Below are 8147 nucleotides of genomic sequence, written 5' to 3'. Positions count from 1 at the left end.
GGCTACATCAAGCGGTTCAACGAAGCATGCTTGCAAATACCGCGGTTGGACCCCGCAGTGCAGCTCGCGGCGGCCAAAAGAGGGGTGACGCACAAAGAGTTCAAATGGCACATGGTGGCCAACCAGCCCGCGACCGTGGCCGAATTCCTCAAACTCGCAGATAAGTTCATGAGGACAGAGGAAGAAATCAACGAACCGAAGGCGGGAACGAGAAAAGAAAGAGAGAAGGCGAGCTCTCCAACCCGGTGAATAGAAAACACCCGACCCGGGAGCCGAAGCCGAACCAGTCCTTCCGGGCCCCCCTAGCAGTTCGGACGGACTACACGCCGTTAAACACGAGGCGGACAGAGATCTTAATGACGATCAAAGACGCTCCGTATGTTAAGTGGCCACCTCGCCTAAAAGGAAATCCGAACGAGAGAAACAAGAATTTGTATTGTAGTTTCCATAGAGACCATGGTCATAGCACCGAACAGTGTAATAACCTCCAGGACGAGATAGAGGGACTCATCCGTCGCGGATACTTGAGAAACTTTGTACAGCACAGCAATGACAATAAAGCATGTCGGCAAATGGAGCACGAAAAGGATGCCCCCGAGTCTAGCAACAGACCTGCCGAACCATTTCAGAAGCAGCCTCCGGAAGAGAGGCCAGTTCGGGGAACCATCCATGTAATAGTGGGAGGTTCGGTGGTAGCGGGGTGTACCTCGGCAGCAGCCCGGACTTCAGTTCGCGAAGCAGCCCTCGAAGAACGGAACCCCCCCAAAAGACCAAAGACTGAAGAACCAATCTTTTTCACGGAGGACGACGCGCGAGGAGTCCACTACCCCCATGATGACGCGCTTGTCATTAAGCTAAGGATCAGCGACTTCGAGGTCAGGCGTGTACTCGTAGATTCGGGCAGCTCAGCGGACATCCTCTTCAAATCAGCATTTGACCAGCTGCAGTTAAAGAGGAGCGAGCTGAAGCCCGCGAACACTCCCTTGGTAGGTTTCAGCGGAGAGGAAGTCAGGCCCCTCGGAAAAGTAACTGTCCCTGTGGAAGTCGGCACATGGCCTTGTGCGGTCAGACTCAACCATGATTTCCTGGTGGTCGCGACCCCCTCCCCATACAATGCCATAATAGGGCGGCCGATCACGCATATCCTACGGGCGGCGGTCTCCACCTACTATTTGGCCATGAAGTTCCCTACGGACTTCGGTATAGGGGTAGCGCGGGGTGACCAGCTCGAGTCCCGCAAGTGCTACGTTGCCGCCCTGAAGGGAAAAACTAAGGCGGCCGACGACCTCGAATTGGAGCGGCCGACGGAGCAAGGTGAGGAGCGAGCTTCGCCCACGGAGGAAACAGTCGCAATCCCGACTTCAGCTATGGACCCAGCTCGCACACTAAGCATCGGAGCTTCCATCGAAGACCCCCTACGAGCTGAACTGGTGAGTTTTTTACTTCAAAATTTAGATATTTTTGCCTGGTCCGCGGCCGACATGCCCAGCATTAGCCCCGGACTGATAACTCACAAGCTTAATACTGACCCTGTAGTCAGACCTGTTAGACAGAAGAAACGCAACTTAGCCCCAGAACGCTGGAGAGCGGTCGACGAGGAGGTTGAGAAGCTCCTCGCAGCAAACTTCATAAGGAAAGTCCACTACCCGAGCTGGGTGGCCAACCCGGTGTTGGTAAAAAAGGCAAGCGGCAAGTGGCGCATGTGCGTCGACTATACCGACCTGAATCAAGCTTGCCCGAAAGATTGCTTCCCCCTCCCCAGAATTGACCGCCTAGTGGACGCGACCTCGGGAAACGAGTTGCTAAGCTTCCTGGACGCCTACTCGGGCTACAACCAAGTTAGGATGGACCCATCCGATGAGGAAAAAACCAGCTTCATAACCGAGTTCGGCCTGTATTGCTACAAAGTCATGCCCTTCGGACTAAAAAATGCTGGGGCAACTTTCCAAAGACTTGTAAATAAGCTATTTCGGCCCCTGATTGGTACGAAGATAGAGTGCTATGTAGACGACATGGTCGTCAAGACTCAGTTTTCACAAGAGTTAATACAAGACTTAGATTCTGTTTTCCAAATCCTGCGTCAGTTTAGCATGAAGTTGAATCCCAACAAGTGTGTCTTCGGCGTCACCTCGGGCAAGTTCCTAGGCTACATTGTCAATCGACGCGGTATTGAGGCGAACCTGGACAAAATAAAAGCCATTCTAGATATGAAACCACATCGGAAAGTAAAAGAGGTTCAGAGGCTAAACGGCCGCATAGCCGCTCTAAGCCGCTTCTTGTCTAAGTCAGCAGACTGCTGCCTACCCTTCTTCAAGGCAGTCAAAGGCAAAGGGTTCGAGTGGACCCAGGACTGGTAGTTCGCGTTCGACGAACTAAAAGGTTACCTCACTAGTGTGCCAACCTTAGCTCGGCCCGAGGTGGGCGAGGTCTTACAACTGTACCTCTCGGCGAGTGACGAGGCGGTCAGTTCGGTACTAATAAAGGAAATAGACCGGGTCCAACGACCCATATATTATGTTAGTAAAATTTTGCAGGGAGTAGAGGCAAGGTACCCGGAGATAGAAAAACTAGCATACGCCCTAGTAATAGCAGCTCGGAAACTCCGCCCGTACTTCCAGGCTCACACCGTCATCGTCCTAACTGACAAACCTCTTAGACAAGTTTTACTCAAACTCGAAGTCTCCGGTCGACTAACGAAATGGGCCATCGAACTCAGCGAGTACGACCTCCAGTACAAACCGAGAACCGCTATCAAGGCCCAAGCTTTGGCAGATTTTATCGCCGAGTGCACTTTCAGCCACGAAGCTCCACAGGTTGAGCCCGAGGTCCCCATTTGCGGCGAACTCGGAGCTCCTGAGCCCATAGAGTTTGAACCCCGTGAAGTAGCACCCAGTGTGGCATCTCTCCTGATCAGGCGAAGAGCGAATTGGGATGAGGAGCCCTGGATCCTTCACGTGGATGGTTCCTCGAACCGGCAGGGCAGTGGAGCTGGAATAGTCTTGTGCGGCCCGAGCGGCACAAAAGTAGAGTACGCACTATGCTTTGAGTTCGCGGCATCCAACAACGAGGCAGAGTACGAAGCACCAATCGCCGGGCTGGACCTAGCGCGAAAGGTTAAGGCAAAACACTTGGTCATCTGCAGCGATTCTCAGCTCGTGGTAAACCAAGTTACCGGCGAATACGAAGCACGCGATCTCTCCATGATTGCATATTTGGCCAAAGTAAAAGAAGCCCTGCTCAACTTCCGGTCACACATCATCAGGCAAATCCCGAGGTCCGAAAACACTGAGGCCGACGCCCTATCCCGGTTAGCCAGCACGAGTCACAACAATATGAGAACTGTGTACATAGAAGACTTACCTCGGCCTAGTATTCTCGGGGGGACAGAGGAGGTCGCTCCAATCTTAGAAGCAGAGCCGAGCTGGATCGATCCACTCGCGAGCTTCCTGATAGACGGAACCCTCCCTGCAGAACGCAATGCGGCCAAGAGGGTGCAGCGCCAGGCGGCCAAATATGTCATAATAGACGAACGGTTATACCGACGGTCGTACACGCTCCCCTATTTGCGGTGCCTGCAACCTACCGAAGCTGAGTTTGTACTCCGCGACACTCATGAAGGCCTGTGCGGCGGGCACTTGGGGGGCAGAGAACTCGCCCAAAAGGCACTTCGACAAGGATACTACTGGCCAACGATGAAGGCAGAAGCTGTCGAGCTCGTCAGAAAATGCGACAAGTGTCAAAAGCACACTAACATCCACCACCAACCTGCCTCTGACCTCAAATACCTCGCCAGCCCGTGGCCCTTTGCACAATGGGGCATCGACCTACTAGGGCCATTCCCACCAGCAACAGGCGGAAGAAAATTCTTAGTTGTTGCAGTAGATTACTTTACGAAGTGGATAGAAGCCGAACCTCTGGCAACTGTTACGACCCGAAACATACAGAACTTCTTTTGGAAGAACATAGTATGTCGGTTCGGATTACCTCGGGTTCTAATCTCCGACAACGGCAAACAGTTCGAGGATATCAAGTTCCAAGAGTGGTGCCAGGACATGGGGATTCGGCAAAATTTCACGTCAGTCGTGCACCCACAGGCAAACGGCCAAACGGAAGTGATGAACAGAGCCATCCTGCGCAGACTGAAAGCACATCTGGATCGTGCTAAGGGATTGTGGCCCGAAGAGCTACCAAGTGTCTCATGGGCTCACCGAACGACTGAAAAAGCAGCCACGGGAGAAACCCCCTTCAACCTCACCTACGGCACTGAAGCGGTGATCCCAGCGAAAATCAAAATACCAACGTTGCGATTAGAAACATACGACGATCGGACGAACGGAGACGAGTTACGCACCAACCTTGACCTACTGGACGAGGTAAGGGACCTCGCGCACATCCGAACAGTGGCATACCAGTAGCAGGTAGCTCGCTACTACAATAGCAGAGTAAAGCAACGAAGCTTCCGAGTCGGCGACCTGGTCCTCCGTAAGATTATGGTGCCCGAACCCGGCGTCGGCAAGCTTGGACCTAATTGGGAAGGGCCCTATAAAGTAAAAACTGCGTTGGGGGGCGCATACGAACTCGAAACCTTGGAAGGCAAAACGAGTACCCCGAACGTGGAACATCGTAAACTTGAGGCGATACTACCTATAAACCACCTAGCGAAGTGGACGAAATCAGGCCATGTGCCACAAGGCAAGCCGAGGAACTTCAGCACATTATCAGCTCGGCAAAAATCAATTCGCGGCATAAAAGGCCACGGAAATTTAAAAACCCGACAAAGAAACAGCTCAGGGAAGATGAGCAATGGGAAAAGACACTCCATTGCAAGAAACAGTACACTGGCAAAAAAAAAAAAATTTTACATGCCTGGAGCCACTTCTTCGCCATCGGAAGGCACTTCAACAACACCCGAAGGCCCTGCCTCTCCTTCAGAGTCCGGCTCGCCATCGGCAGCATTGGCCATCTCCTGAGTTATACGCGAAGTGGTTATGGCACTTACATCGAGGTCGGGGTATGTATTCCAGATCATCCACCGGCTCAACTTGAACCCCCTCCTGTAAGAGTCCACCATCAGATCGTCAAAACGCGGGGAGGCAATGTAGTCTTCAACTGCCTTCTTCTTGGCGTCTTCAATGCCTTGGGAAAAAATCTGTGTTCTCTCCCTAATGTCCTCCTAAAGATACTCGACTTGATGCTGCAAATCCAACTTCAAGTCCGCCATATGCTTGACAACTACCCCCATGGCCTCGGCGTCACGCTGAGACCTCGCCTGTCTGGCCATCGCGATGCGAGCAGCCTTTTCAGCAGCATAAGCAGCCGCCTCAGCAGCCCGGGTATTTGCCTCTGCAGCACGGAAGGCTTCTTCAGCAGCATGAGCGGCAGCCTCAGCAGCTCACGCCTATCGCGAGCTCCTCTCCACTTGGGCCGCCAAGGCATGAATCGAAGAATTCACCTACCAAAAGAAACAAGTGAGCAAAATGATAGCAGAAGCAACAGAATAAAAAAGAAAGACAGAATCTAACTTACCACCATGGCATGCGTTACGGCACGGCAAGTGACCTGATTCAAGGGAAGATCCGTCCACGCCGCGACCTCCTCGGGGAAAGTAGTGTCCCTACTCTTCTGAAGAGCGTAGTTCGGCGTCAACACGCTCCTAAACTCCCCTTGAGCTCCCGAGCCTGAGGGCCCAGCCCGCGTATGAGCAGACCCGGAGTGAGCAGGAGCACTTGAGTACGCAGGAGCGCCCGTATGAGTGGTTTCAGTGAAAGGCGCCCCGGCAGTCTCGTGCACCGGTGGAGTCACTTCGGGCTCCCTGGGCAGATCCTCTGGCGAATGGTCTGGGGCTTGGGGCTCCTCATCCAGGGGTAGCTCGTTACGAGTTCGCTTGGCGACCCGCTTCCTCCTCTTCATACCTTGGAACAAACGCCCCCCACGAGTTCTCTCCGCATCCATCACACCTACAGAAACGAGTTCGACATCAAAAAAAAAAAAAAAAAACGCATAGCCAGAAACCTACCCGAACTCAGGCCGGCTGCAAAAAGCTTAGCCTCCGTTAAGTAGTGGTGGCACTTTAAGCCTTGCCGTGCCCACTGCCGGAGACCCTTCACCGTCTCTTTATCAAGAGTTACGCCCAAATCGGGAGCGGCCTCACCCCACCCGGTCTGAAAGGGCCATCCTTGTGCACTTCGCACGCCGAAGTAGTCCCGCTTCCAAGCCGGGACCTTATTAGGAAGATCGTGCAGAAACTTGAAACCATGGCGAGGAGTAAGGTAATATGCCCATCTCCCCCCAGGAAGAGAACCCGCCTGTCTCTTGAGCATCAAGATAGAGGAGAATATCTCTAAGTTTAAGGGAAAGTTCTGCTCGCAAAAAAGGGAGATTGTCCCCACCAGGTTCCGGATAGAGTTCGGATGAAGCTGGCCAATGGTGACACCGAAGTGGTTTATGACTTCAACGAGAAGGGGATGGAAAGGAAGCCGCAACCCTGCAGCAAGCTGCTCTCGAAAAATCACGATCTCGTCGGGACCGTGTTCCCAAGGAAAGCTACCCGAAGGAATAAAATATGTGTACCCCCCGGGAAGATTATAAGACAGAAGTATGGATTGAAGCCCCTCAGGCGTCATGGTCGAAGGGCCAAACCGGTCTAGCATCCGACCTCGGCGGGAGGTAGATGCCAAACTGCCCGAAGCGACTCGACCTACTGGTTCGTAGTCCTCAAACTCCACCTCAGGATCACTGAGGCAGTCTGGGGACACGGCTCGGTTGGTGGAACCTACACCGGCCCTACTCAAAGAGTCGTCTGAGCTATCAAAGCTAGACATTGGGGAAAAGACGAATTCAAGAAAGTACTCACCGGAAAGTTTGAAGAAAAACTAAAGAACCGTGAACTGTGTAAACAGCCTTGACGCGAGCTGGAAAAGACTTGGACGCGAGCTGAAAGGTTGGACGCGAGCTCAGTAGACAAACCGCAGAAGTGACAAACAACCGGGGTCCCCCACTATTTATAGCTACAGTAACCAAGAATTGACCGTGCAGACCGAAGGCGATCCGACGGCCCACGTTCTTACCGGCCGCACAACCCTTAAGGTCGAGACGTGATTGGCGCACGTCTTTCCGAAAAAAGCAAAACGTCAGCGCATCCTTTTGAAACCGACGTCGCTTCACATGCGTCTTTTCGAAACTGACGCACCGCATGTCTCCCTGACAGTCGACTGCGCACGTACAGTAGTGGCGTGCCTTTTTGAAATGACCCGCTGTCACATCCCAGCGGCGCGAGTTGGTTTGAAATTTAAAACGCGCGGTCACAACCACCAGCGTTCTTGAGTAAGCACGTTCCCAGCCTCCTCGGAAACCGAAAGAACCCTAGCAAAAGCGTCTCGTACAGTGAAGGTTTGAACGACGGGACAAATCCACCAGCTACCTCGCGAAAACTCCCCGCACCATGGCAAGACCCTCGGCGCAAGGAGTGGGGGGCAATTGATGAAGGAAGATTTGGCCCGACCTCTTCATTATGTGACACGTGGCAGAAACGACAGCTCGGCAGAAGGGGCCAAGCCTAGGCGGGGATAAGGGGACACATCGCCGAACTGACCCACCTTGTAACCGCTCGGGATAGACTTCGCCGAACTGACCCACCTTGTAACAGCTCGGGATAGACATCGCCGAACTGACCCACCTTGTAACAGCTCGGGATAGACTTCGCCGAACTGACCCACCTTGTAACAGCTCGAGATACACTTCGCCGAACTGACCCACCTTGTAACAGCTCGGGATAGACATCGCCGAACTGACCCACCTTGTAACAACTCGGGATAGACTTCGCCGAACTGACCCACCTTGTAACAGCTCGGGATAGACATTGCCGAACCGACCCACCTTGTAACAGCTCGGGATAGACTTCGCCGAACTGACCCACCTTGTAACAGCTCGTGATAGACTTCGCCGAACTGACCCACCTTGTAACAGCTCGGGATACACTTCGCCAAACTGACCCACCTTGTAACAGCTCGGGATAGACTTCGCCGAACTGACCCACCTTGTAACAGCTCGGGATAGACTTCGCCGAACTGACCCACCTTGTAACAGCTCGGGATACACTTCACCGAACTGACCCACATTGTAACAGCTTGGGATATACTTCGCCGAAC

Source organism: Nelumbo lutea, chromosome 5, assembly GCF_056320005.1.
Source record: "Nelumbo lutea isolate HS-2025 chromosome 5, American lotus-T2T, whole genome shotgun sequence".
Lineage (NCBI taxonomy): Eukaryota > Viridiplantae > Streptophyta > Magnoliopsida > Proteales > Nelumbonaceae > Nelumbo > Nelumbo lutea.
The sequence above is the reverse complement of the archived record's forward strand: the minus strand, read 5'-3'. Positions refer to the sequence as shown.